Source organism: Rhinopithecus roxellana, chromosome 1 (genome assembly GCF_007565055.1).
Source record: "Rhinopithecus roxellana isolate Shanxi Qingling chromosome 1, ASM756505v1, whole genome shotgun sequence".
In the NCBI taxonomy this organism is placed as follows: Eukaryota; Metazoa; Chordata; class Mammalia; order Primates; family Cercopithecidae; genus Rhinopithecus; species Rhinopithecus roxellana.
Window position 1 is genome coordinate 39927416 of NC_044549.1, and position 13357 is coordinate 39940772.

Sequence of the window (13357 nt, forward strand, 5' to 3'; positions counted from 1 at the left end):
AAGACTGACATACTAGTCATGTTACAGGATTATGACTTTGTGTCCAATGTTATGTCATACTGCTGGTGAAAAGCACTTCTTACCCCTATTAGTCATTCTCCTGAGTTTAAAACCAGGAAATCTAGAAAGGGTCACCACTAACAGGCATTTTTATGACAGGTAAAACAATAAGAGTATAGTCACTCTTTGGGCACAATGCTCCCTAGTCTGCTATCACTGTTTCTTTATTTTGGCTTAACGTTTTTAACTGTTTAACAAATGCACACGGCCGGGCGCAGTGGCTCACGCCTGTAATCCCAGCACTTTGGGAGGCTGAGGTGGCCAGATCACGAGGTCAGGAGTTGCTTCCATCAACTTCTGAGTTAAAGGGTTGAGAAAATTGTTAAGAATTTAAGGTACTACAACTATTTAAACAATATTAGTAATTTCCTTCCAAATAATTTTTAAAGTTACTCTCTTTTCTCTCCTCCTAAAACAAATTCCAGTTGAGACCGGAAGCAGCAGCAGTCCTAGACACCAACTACAACTTTCCTTCGCACAGTGCACACCCTCTGATATACTGAACCCCCTAAGAACTAGAGAGGAAGCCTCACAACATTTCAATTTAATTCTTCAGAAAATTCATTACTCTTCAAGTTTGTCTGTGGTTTTGTGACAAAGATATTACTAGTTGCAAAATGGCTTGCAACTAATTAACAAACATAGAAACATCCAACAAACATATACATGTACAATCTGAGGATTTAGGGATGAAATCAGTTATGCAGGTTAGATATCAACAAAAGAACAGTAATTATAAAGTTTCATGAAGAAAGTGATTGTTGAGATGTGGATTATGAGAGTAAGACTGACAAATAACAAGAAACGATTTTGTCATAATGAAGAAGTGAAATGAAATAAATGTTCCTTAAATTGATGGATAAATAAGAATTTATTTACAACAGTAAATACATCCAATACTGTTACAAATAAGATAAAGTTAGCTATAAATTCACATTTTCATGTGAGCGTTTTGAAGTATGCGGACATAAAGAAAAAACACACTCCTCAAGTATACCTCTCAATGGTTTCTGATAAAGAACACACCTTTGTAACCAGCACATGGTATAAAACCAGAAATAGAACATTACCAGATTCCTAAACAAGCCCTCTTTGTGCCCCTTTTTAGTCACTACCCTCCCCCATTCAGGGTAACTTCTATCTTGACTTTTAACATCATACTTTTAGTTTTGCCTATTGTTAACCTGATATAAACAGAATCATACTGTCTATTTTGTGTGTGTTTGGCTTCTTCTGCTCCAACTTTTGTTGGTAAGATTTATACAAATTGTTAAATACAGCTACAGTTCATTTATTTCTATTACTATGTAGTATACTTGGATTCAGGAATACACCATAAGTTAATCATCCATTCTATTGTTGACTGGCATTTAGGTTATAAGCACATGCACAGATGTAGAACAATCACTTTTTAAAAAATGGTTTGGCAATTTTCTAGACATACGCAAATTCTATGAACCAGCAATTCTACCACGTGTATGTGTATATACACACACATGTTAAATATATACATAGAAACATGCTGTGAAAGTGCTTTGCAAATGGCAAAATGTACAATGTAAGGAAAGTTACCGAACAGCTGAAACACACTGTGTCCTTCTTGCAACACAGATTCTTGGACATATCAGATAATAAATGTATTTTCTACTGAAAATAAGATATTGTCACTGTTACTCTCAGAAATTACTACAAGAATTCAAGAGTCATGGGAGGAAAAGGCAGAAAAGTACTTCTCTGCAGGAAATCTGCTGGGACACGGCAGGTCTCAGGGCCTTGTGTCTACATGAAAACTTGAGACTTCAGAAAGAAGTGGATATTAAAGCAGCATGCTAAGTCCCAACACACAAGAAATGAAGTTCCCACAAAATGGCACGTGACAGAATCCTTGACTTGACCAGAAACTCAAGTTAAGCAGGGAAAAGGTCTACATGTTAAACTTTGGGTCTAGTAAACAGGGTGGTAATAGTCAACGAGGAGGATCATTGTTGGATGTCATAGTAAATACAGCCATTTGTTATCCTGTTCTCTGACTCAAATGCTGGGAATTTATCCCTAGTTCCTCACGAGAAAACTGTAAGAACCTTAAAAAGCAAACATTAGGCCAGGTGCGGCGGCTTACGTCTGTAATCCCAACACTTTGGGAGGCTGAGGCAGGCGGATCACGAGGTCAGGAGATCGAGACCATCCTGGTTAACATAGTGAAACCACATTTCTACCAAAAATAAAATAGCTGGGCATGGTGGCGGGCGCCTGTAGTCCCAGCTACTCAGGAGGCTGAGGCAGGAGAACTGCATGAACCCGGGAGGTGGAGCTTGCAGTAAGCCAAGATGGCGCCACTGCACTCCAGCCTGGGTGACAGAGCGAGACTCCATCTCAAAAAAAAAAAAAAAAAGAAAGCAAACATTACATTTAAAGGCACAATTTTTTAAATAAAATGATAACGAAGGCAAAGACATCCTGATAAACTTCATAAAATAACTGATAGGAAAATGGATACTCTTTGGCCCCCAGCTCAACCAGGGTAGCACAGGGGACAAAGGGCACAAGAGGCACCAGAGAGTCCACAGAAAATGTCAACAGCCACCAAGACCATCTGTCCCAAGAAACCAAAAAAGAGAACGAAGATTTTTACCATTCTACTATTGGAGCAGAAAGTCACAACTGCTTAACTCCTCTGTTACTATTACTCATGCACTGTCTCACTAGGATTGTTTTAGCCACCTGAGGAAAAAAAAAAGTTATACTCTGCCTCAGAGTTGCCCAGAAGCTTAAAAAACCCTACGGGTAGTCTGACCACTGACATCATTGAAAAGAAATACAACACATGAACATACACAGACACAAAAACCACACAAACACCACTTCAATAATAAGATTCTCCTGAAATCTAAACAGACTCCATAATTGTTAACATCTAAGAGGCTTTAACAATGAAGCATGCATAGCTGAAATGTGATGAAACCTGAACCTGAGATCTGTTATCTTTCCTCTGAGGGCTCTAAGCAGTTTCAATTTTGCGTGTATTATTCTCAACATTCTTGCAAATTAGGTGGGCATTGCGGCTGTTACCTTCATTTTACACACAAAATAAGGAACGACTCGGAGTAATAAAGTAGCTTACATAAAGTAATCCAAAACATTTATCAAAGCCAAGACTAAAATTCAAGTCTCATGATGTTCATTTTCTTTCTACTGTAACACACAGCCCCAGGAGAAAGGATTAAGCAAACAGCTGTTCCAGGTAGGTCAAAAAGCCTCTGCATATCTTCCCTTGGGGAGAAGTGATACATTTACTCTAATGTGAGGGTAATATTTGAAATTAATTTACCAATGAAAATTGGCCTTAGTCCTCAAGTCCAAGGCCTAGAACAAATTAGGTTATGCTAGAGAGGGGAAGGAATAATTACCAATGCAAACCCTCAATAAAAAAGGGAAATACAAAGAATTATCCCTAATATTTATTGAGTCAGGAATGGAAGCATAAATTTATACTTCCCATGAAACATATAACACTTGATGCTATCACTCTTTCTAAAGAAACCACAGCACATACACGTTCCCTCTATACTTTCTCTGCTTAAGGAGTAACACGTGGGCTCCATCATGAATGGCAAAAGAGACACAATCCTATCCACTAACCTGAATAGCTCTAAGGGATCTGATCTGTTATATCAACTCCTCACCAGATCAAGCTCTCTCCAGTTAAGTTCTAACACAGTAAAAATTCTTCAAATCACCATTAAGGTTAAAACTGTGCTATTTCCTATTATAAACAATAAAGCATTATCCTAGTGATAGCAAATGTTGATTGCCACGATGAGATACAACAGTATGATGACACAGTAAAAAATTCCTAAGGTAATATGCCTTTTATATATTTTATAGAGAATATTCAAGGTTAAGGTTTCTCACTGACGTATTTATCCTAGTGGGTAAAAAAAAAATACTCCCATGCAAGCATATATACACCCCAAATCAATTTTCCCCTTCTTGCCTGGAAAGGCATTAATAATGTATCCGTTGAAGTTCATGGGGGAAAATAAACTACTTTGTTCCCCTATCAAATTTTCTCCTCAACCTGGAGAATCAACTAATGCCAGAGGCCTATAGTCACCAAACCAAGAGCTTTGCAGGGTTGGGGGAACCTCAAAACAAACTTGTAAGCTGCTGCTGGGGAGCAGATTAATAGCTAAGTAGTATAAGACCAATCTTACAGTACTGAGCATAACCGGTCTACTGGCTCTCGCTTCGTGATTTCTCATCAAGGAACAGGTAACTTGGTAGACAGTAATAAATGAATATGTTTATAAGCCATTAGGTCAGCTCTATCCAATAGAACTTTCTGTAATGATGAAATTGTCCTGTATCTGCACCACTCAACATAGTAGTAGCCACATGTATCTATTCAGCATGTGAATTGTACCTAATGTGACTGCGGAACTGAATTTTAATTTAGACGTCCATATGTGGTTAATGGCTAGCATGATAGATAGCACAGCTTTAAATACTCAGTCTTTTTATAGAACTAAACTATGTTTCATGCATGTATACCTTACATCAGGGATTGCAACTGGTGATTCATAGATCAAAGCTGGCTGACAAACGAGTATGGTTTGGTGATCAGAGTATTTTGGCTTTTAATCTAAATTGAAACTTATAGACAGGCTACTCCCCAGTTGGCCACTGTATCTTAACATTTTCTAATTCTCCATCACACAGATACAACTACACACACACATAAGCATTTGATTTTTCTATCCTACAAAATGTGGTAGTATTATTTTTCAGATTCTTTTCCACAAAACATCACTTCAAGAAAGCTTCAAGTGATATTTCTTTTAAAAATAATAGTAGACCAATAATATCCATCCCTTTATTGGTTATTAACTATGGGTTAGGAACCATTCTAAGTTCTTCGCCTGTATTAGTTCAACCCATCAGTATCCATTGAGATTGGTTCCAGGACACCCCCCAGACACCAAAATCCGCAAATGCTCAAGTCTCTTATATAACATGGTACAGTATTTGCATGTAACCTACAAATATTCTCTCAAATACTTTAAATCGTCTCTAGATTACATACAATACCTAACATAATGTAAATGCTATGTAAATATAGTATTGTGTTTCTATTTGTATGTTTTATTGTTGGTTTTTTAAAATTTTTTTCCCAAAATACTTTCAATCTGTGTTTGGTTGAATCCATGGATGCATAACCCACAAATATGGAGGGTTGGCTATACACATACAGGCATACTGTATGTATACATACAGACATACCTCAGAGATATTAGAGATTTGGTTCCAGGCCACTAAAATAAAGTAAAAATCTCAATAAAGCAAGTCACACACATTTTTTGATTTCCCAGTGCATATAAGTTGTATTTACACTATACTGTAGTCTATTAAGTATGCAGTAGCATTATATAAAAAAGCACATATCTTAAAGTAAAAAATACTTCATGGCTAAAAATGCTAACGATCATCTGAGCCTTCAGTGAGTCATCATCTTTTTGCTAATAGACCGCTGCTGAATGATCAGGTTAATGGTTACCGACAGCTTGCCTGGCTGTGGTAATAAGGCAACAATGAAGTTTGCTACTTTGACACTCCTTTCATTAAAGATTTCTCTGTAGCAGGCAATGCTGTTTGATAGCATTTACCTACAGCAGAAATTCTTTCAAAATTGGAGTCAATCCTCTCAAATCCTGCTATTATCATCTAAGTTTATATGACATTCTAAATCCTCTGTTGTCATTCAACATTGTTCACATCTTCACCAGGAGTAGATTCCATCTCAAGAAACCATTTTCTTTGCTCATCCATAAGAAGCAACGTCTCGTTTGTTAAAGTTTTATCATGAGATTGCAACAATTCAATCACATCTTCAGGCTCCATTTTTTTAAAGACAGAATAAGCTTTTAATATAATAAAGATGATTGAGCATTTGTCAAACTAGGGTATAAATATTACTGGAATTTCCTATGATTTTTTCAGAAAACTTGTAGATATGCAAAAATGAGAAGTAAAAATTGGATCTTAAAACTGAAATATGACCCATAAAATACAAGCACTTAAAGAAATTATATTAATAAGTTTTGAATGCACTGATCAAATGGTGAAATCACTTTATTTGGGAAACTCCCGTTTTTAATGTTGTTATTTCTCCTAAGATCTTAAAATTATTTTTTAATTTTTATTTTTTTATTTCCACAGGTTTTTGGGGAACAGGTGGCGTTTGGTTACATGGATAAGCTCTTTAGTGGTGATTTGTGAGATTTTGGTGCACCCATCACCTGAGCAGTATACACTGTAACCAATATGTAGTCTTTTATCCCACACCCCCCCTTCCAATCTTTCCCCGTGTTCCCAAAGTCCCTTGTATTATTCTTATGCCTTTGAACCGTCACAGCTTAGCTCCCGCCTGCGAGTGAGAACACAGGATGTTTGGTTTTCCATTCCTGAGTTACTTCACTCAGAATAATGGTCTCCAATTCCATCCAGGTTGCTGCAAATGCCATTATTTCAACCCTTTTTATGGCTATTATTTCATGGTATACATGAATATATACCACAATTTCTTTATCCACTTGTTGATTGATGGGCATTTGGGCTAGTTCCTTATTTTTGCAATTGCAAATGGTGCCGCTATGAACACACATTTGAAAGTATCTTTTTCGTATAATGACTTCTTTTCCTCTGGGTAGATACCCAGTAGTGGTATTGCTGGATCAAATGGTAGTTCTACTTTTATTAACATTTATTTAAGGAATCTCCACACTGTTTTTCACAGTAGTTGTACTAGTTTACGTTCCCACCAGTGGTGTTAAATTGTTCCCTTTCTACCTCATCCATGCCAACATCTAGTATTTTTTTATTTTTTTTATTATGGCCATTCTTGCAGAAGTAAGGTGATATCGCATTGTGGTATTGATTTGTATTTTCCTGATCGTTAGTGACGTTGAGCATTTTTTCATATGTGTATCGCCCACTTGTATGTCTTCTTTTGAGAACTGTCTCATGTCCTTAGCCCACTTTTTGGTTGGATAGTTTTTTTCTTGCTAATTTGTTTGAGTTCCTTGTAGATTCTGGATATTAGTCCTTTGTCAGATGTATAGAGTGTGAAGATTTTTTCCCACTCTGTGGGTTATCAGTTTACTCTGCCGATTGCTTCTTTTGCTGTGCATAAGCTTTTTAGTTTAATTAAGTCCCATCTATTTATCTTTGTTTTTGTTTCAGTTGCTTTTGGGTTCTTGGTCATGAGGTCCTTCCCTAAGCCAATGTCTAGAAAGGTTATTCCAATGTTATCTTCTACAACTTTTATGGTTCCAGGTCTCAGATTTAAGTCCTTGATACATCTTGAGTTGATTTTTGTATAAGGTGAGAGATGACTCCATTTCATTCTTCTATTGCATGTACCTTGCCAATTATCCCAGCACCTTTGTTGAATAAGGTGTCCTTTCCCCACTTTACCTTTTTGTTTGCTTTATCGACGATCAGCTGGCTGTATTTGGCTTTATTTCTGGGTTCTCTATTCTGTTCCATTGGTCCATGTGCCTATTTTTATGCCAGAACCAAGCTGTTTTGGTGACTATGGCCTTATAGTGTAGCTTGAAGTCACGTAATGTGAAGCTTCCAGATTTGTTCTTTTTACTTAGTCTTGTTTGGCTATGAAGGCCTTTTGGGGAGGGTCCATATGAATTTCTAATTCTAGCTATTTTGCTATTTCCGACACATCTGCAGTGACTTCCTCTTCTGAAGTCTTGAACCTCTCAAAGTCATGCACCAGGGTTGGAATCAACTTCTCACAAATTCCTGTTAATATTTTTACTTCCTCCCATGACACAAACGTTCATAATGGCATCTGGAATTGTAAAACCTTTCCAAAAGGTGTTCAATGGACTTTGCCCAGATCCATTAGAGGAATCACTATCCATGGCAGTGATAAAATGCATCAAACAGCCAAATTGTGAATGAAAAGGGTAAGCTGTGTGTTCACTGGAGTAGCATTTTTAATTTCCTTCAATACTTATGAAATATATTTCTTAAACAAGAAGACTTGACAGTTGAAGTTATTCCTTGATTGATAGATCACAGAATGAATAAATATGGGTAAATGCTATCAAATGGTGAAATCACTTCAAAACCACAATGTGATACCACCTTACTCCTGCAAGAATGGCCATAATAAAAAAAAATAATAGATATTGGCATGGATGAGGTAGAAAGGGAACAATTTTACACTGCTGGTGGGAATGTAAACTAGTACAACCACTATGGAAAACAGTGTGGAGATTCCCTAAAGAACTATTAATAAAAGTAGAACTACCATTTGATTCAGCAATCCCACTACTGGGTATCTACCCAAAGTCATTATATGAAAAAGATACTTTCACATGCATGTTTATAGCAGCACAATTTGCAATTGCAAAAATATGGAACCAGCCCAAATGCCCATCAATCAACGAGTGGATAAAGAAATTATGGTGTATATATATTATATATATACACACACACACACACACACACACACACACACCATGGAATACTACTTAGCCATATAAAGGAATGAAATAATGGCATTCACAGCAACCCAGATGGAACTGGAGACCATTATTCTAAGTGAAGTAACTCAGGAATGGAAAACCAAATATGTGTTCTCACTCATAAGTAGGAGCTAAGCTGTGAGGGTTATCTTCTATAATTTTTATGGTTTCAGGTCTTAAAGTCTTTGATCCATCTTGAGGTGATTTTTCTATAAGGTGAGAGATGGGGATACAGTTTCACTAGCTGTCATGAAAACAACAGGTGGCTTTAAATTTTCTGTAAACCCTGCTATAAACAGATGTGCTATCACCCACGCTTTGTTATGCCATTTACAGAGCACAGGTAGAGGAGATTTAGTGTAATTCTTAAGGGCTCAAGGATTTTCAGGATGGTAAATGGGTGCTGGTTTCCACTTAAAGTCACCAGTTGTATTAGCTCCTAACAAGAGAGTCAGCCTGTCCTTTGAACCTTTGGATCCAGTCACTGACTTCTCTAGCTATGAAAGTTCTAGATGGCATTTTCTTCCAACAGAAGGCTGTTTCTCATCTCCACTGAAAATCTGTTGTTTAGTGTAGGCATCTTCTTCAATGATCTTAGCTAGATCTTCTGCATAACCTGCTGCAGCTTCTAAATCAGCACTTGCTGCTTTACCTGGTACTTTCATGTTATGAAGACTACTTCCTTCCCGAAACCTCATGAACCAACCTCTGCTAGCTTCAAACCTTTTTCTGTGCCTTCCTCACCCTTCTCAGTCTTCATATAATTGAGAAAAGATAGGGCATTGTTCTAGATTAGGTTTTGGTTTAATGTTGTGGCTAGTTTTGTCTTTTATCCAGACCAGCAAAACTTTCTCCATATCAGCCATAAGGCTGTTTCACTCTAAGTTGTGTGTTCACTGGAGTATCACTTTTGATTTCCTTCAAAAACTTTTCCTTTTCATTCACAACTTGGGTGTTTAATACCAAGAGGCTTAGCTTTTGGCCTGTCTAGGCTTTCAACATGCCTTCCTCACTAAGCTTAATCATGTCTAGCTTTTGATTTAAAGCAAGAGACGTGTAGCGCTTCCTTTTCACTTGAATACTTCAAGGTTATTATAGGGTTAGCAACTGGCCTAATTTCCATATTGTTTTGTCTCAGGGAACAGGGAGAACAGAGGAGAGAAAGACAGGCAAACAGCTGATCAGTGGAGTAGTTGGAACACACAGCATTTACTAAGTTTGCCATCTTGTATGGCTAGTTTGTGGCATCCCGAAACAATTACAACAGTAATATCAAGGATTGTTCATCACTGCAAAGCTTCAGAGTTAAGAAAAAAGAGATCACTGATCACAAATCATGATAGTGTAATAATGAAAAAGTTTGAGATATTGTGAAAATTACCAAAATGTGACAAAGAAACACAAAGTGAGCATGTGTTGTTGGGAAAACAGTACTGACAGACCTGCTAGATGCAGGGCTGCCTTAAACCTTCAATGTGTGAAAAATGTAATATCTGTGAAGCATAATACACTGGAGCACAATCAAACAAGGTATGTCTCTGTGAGTGTGTTGTGTGGGGGAGAGGGGGGTTATTATGAGGAATTGGCTCACTAGATTAGAGAGGCTGAGAAGTCCCATGATTTTCCATCTACAAGCAGGAGTCCCAGGAAAGCTTGGGTATAATCAGTCCAAGTCTGAGGATCTAAGAACCAGTGGACCTCATTATGCAAATCCCTGTCCAAGGGCAGAAGATGAGATGAGACCTGTCAACTCAGACAGTAAGGCAGGAAAAAAGGGTGAATTCCTCCTTCTTTCATTTTTTGTTCTATTCAGGCTCTCAACTGACTAGACGATATCTACTCACACTGGGGAGGGCAATCTACTTTACCTAGTCCAACTACTCAAATGCTAATCTCAGCTAGAAAGACCCCATAGACACACTCAGAAAAAAATGTTTAATCTAGGTACCCACAGCCCACTCAAGTTTACACATAAAAGTAACCAAAGTTAATTATTAATTCAATTTCTTTAACAGACATAGGCTTGTTTAAATTATTTCGTCTCGTATGAGTTCTGGCAAATTGTGTCTTTTAAAGAATTGGTCCATTTCACCTAAGTTAACAAATTTATCGACACAGAGTTGTTAATAGTATTCTCTTATCAGAATCAAATTTTGAATATAAGAAGTCCAGTCCCGCATGTATGCTCTTAACCATCACACTCTCCATTCCTTGTAGCCTAGCTTATTTTCTCCAATCATCATTTATTTCACAAGCAACATATTTTAAACATAATTTTTTCAATGCAATTACTAGTCCCCACTTTACCTCTGTTTTGAGGTAAAGTAGAAAGTAATTCCTACTTTGAAAGAGCAGTCAATTGCCAGCAGTCTTAAGCAGAAAGTGCTCTGTCTATAGGCTAAACATAGGAACACGTGGTTTTGTTACCAACTTGACCAAGGGTAAAGTAACTAGCATTCCTTTCTTTGCCTCCAAAAAGGACATCAACCCACAAACTTCTATCTTTCTTACTTTCTCTGGGCTAAGCTTATTACATATTTCCAATTTGACTAGGAAGACATTAGCAAAATAAGCTAGTTTTACAATAGCTGAAAAGCCCTCCTCCTAAAATCAAAGGTGTTAAAATATAAAAGTCGAAGTTCAGAAGGAAAAGAAGTCTTAAACTTAACACTGCTTATTCTAGAATCACTTAAAAATCACCTTCTTTTCTTCTATTTCTCAGAATTACATATACTGCCCCAAATTTCTGTATAGTATTTCAGAGGAGGTAGGAAAAAATTCAAAGTCAACTAAAAGAAAGGTTAAATAAATTTCACAATTAGCTTTGCCAATGATGAACACCATGACTGTCCTTCCATAAAAAAGAATTACATGAAAGTCACACACCAGGGCCTATCATGGGGTGGGGGGAGGGGGGAGGGATTGCATTGGGAGTTATACCTGATGTAAATGACCAGTTGATGGGTGCTAACGAGTTGATGGGTGCAGCACACCAACATGGCACAAGTATACATATGTAACAAACCTGCACGTTATGCACATGCACCCTAGAACTTAAAGTATAATAAAAATAAAAATTAAAAAAAAAGAAAGTTGACAAATGTTGGCAATAAACTGGAATCCAGAAACTATTGTTATTACCATTACTCTGACCATCATTTATGCTTTAAAGTGAAAAGGAGGGGGAACACAGACATATTTTGTAACTAAATTTGTTAATTTTTCCCTTTCCTTATCACATTGTATTCAGAGATGCTTATATGAGGACTATGACCAGGAATCTTATAGCCATGCATTTCATTAGTCTCCAACTTTCCCTAGTCAGTGGAAAAAAAAAAAAAAAACAAGAAAATGTTATAAGCAGCAAGATAAAAAAAATTATTACAAAGGATGTATGCACATTCACTATAACTTCAAGAAATATAAACATTTTATAGTTATGTTTGTTTCCGCCACTGGAATGAATTCAAAAATGAAGAAAGATAGATTTACTTGCAGTGAGTAAAAACTGATATAATGACAAGGTCAGTCTGTGACATTAAGGATTAATAAGAGTGTTTTATAATAGATATTATTCAACACTTAATTATCACCAAAGGCATTATTATAATAATATGATGAAACAGAAGTGTAGACAAATAGAGAATATTTATTTATTAAGGGCGAGTTTTGCCCTTAGCATTGAGTTAGGAATTGTGGAGAACACAAAAGCAGCAAATGAGATTCTCAACATTAATAGAAGTCATCATTTCATTTCATAAATTCCAAGTGCAGACTCCCCCTATTTCCTTCTGGCAGAAATTCTACTTTTCCTGAATTCTATGGACTGGAGAAACACCTACAAAACACGTGTAGGGCAGAGAAGGCTGTTTTGCTCATAAAATTGGACACATCATATTAGATGTTAAAGCTGCACTTTAGAGGTAGGTGCTGTACGGATTAGTTAAGGAGTACAAATAGAAAACCCATTCTGCAATGTGTGTAGGAGAGTTTTCTTTAGACAGAGAGTCCATTATGATGCTCCCTGCCATGAATTGTGGGCCACAACTCTCTGCTTAGAGAAGATACAAGCCTCTAAGTAAGATTTCTGATTGAGATTACATATGCTACTGGATGTCAGAAAAGGAAGAGATAGACATGGCTTGGCTCAGAAGGGAAAGATTGTGGACAGTTTGAGTAGTGAGAGATGGAAAAACAGGGAGAATAATTAAACAGCAAGGAAGTGGTACCATACTCTAGACTAAGGAAACTGCAATAAATGCGTTACAGAGAGATATGTCAAGGGTTATTCATGATGGAATAATAGGTAAGTAATAATATTCATGGATAACGTGACCCCACCAAAGGACTACCAAAGCCATTCTTAGCCAGTTGTGACTGTTGAATTCACAAAAGGAGAGCAACTACTATGAATAGTAAGTGGCTTTCCCCAAAGAAAACAGACAATAGGTATCCTAAACTTTTAGGGGAGCATGGCCTGAGGAAGTCTTGATTAGAGAGAATAGCTGTGTACGTGTACACATGTGTGTTTAATTACTGCTGCTGCTGTTGTTAGTAAGAAATAACAAGTGTGGGATGGGCGCAGTGGTCCACGCCTGTAATCCCAGCGCTTTGGGAGGCTAAGGTGGGCGTATCACAAGGTCAGGAGATCGAGACCATCCTGGCTAACACAGTGAAACCCCTCCTCTACTAAAAAATACAAAAAATTAGCCAGGCATGGTGGTGAGTGCCTGTAGCCCCAGCTACTTGGG

The 13357-nt window shown here is 37.2% G+C and overlaps 1 protein-coding gene across 5 annotated transcripts in view; it reads right to left on the reverse strand.

The window, feature by feature from the left end:
* Positions 1 to 13357, reverse strand: part of IGSF11 (immunoglobulin superfamily member 11) — a 220803-nt gene that overhangs the window by 39970 nt on the left and 167476 nt on the right. For 2 of the 5 annotated variants that reach the window (XM_030941461.1, XM_030941454.1), the window contains exon 2: positions 2693 to 2781. The exons of the other annotated variants lie outside the window; for them this stretch is intronic. The gene's annotated coding sequence lies outside the window, so the exon portion shown is untranslated. The remainder of the gene's footprint in view (positions 1 to 2692; positions 2782 to 13357) is intronic. 5 annotated transcript variants of the gene reach the window in all.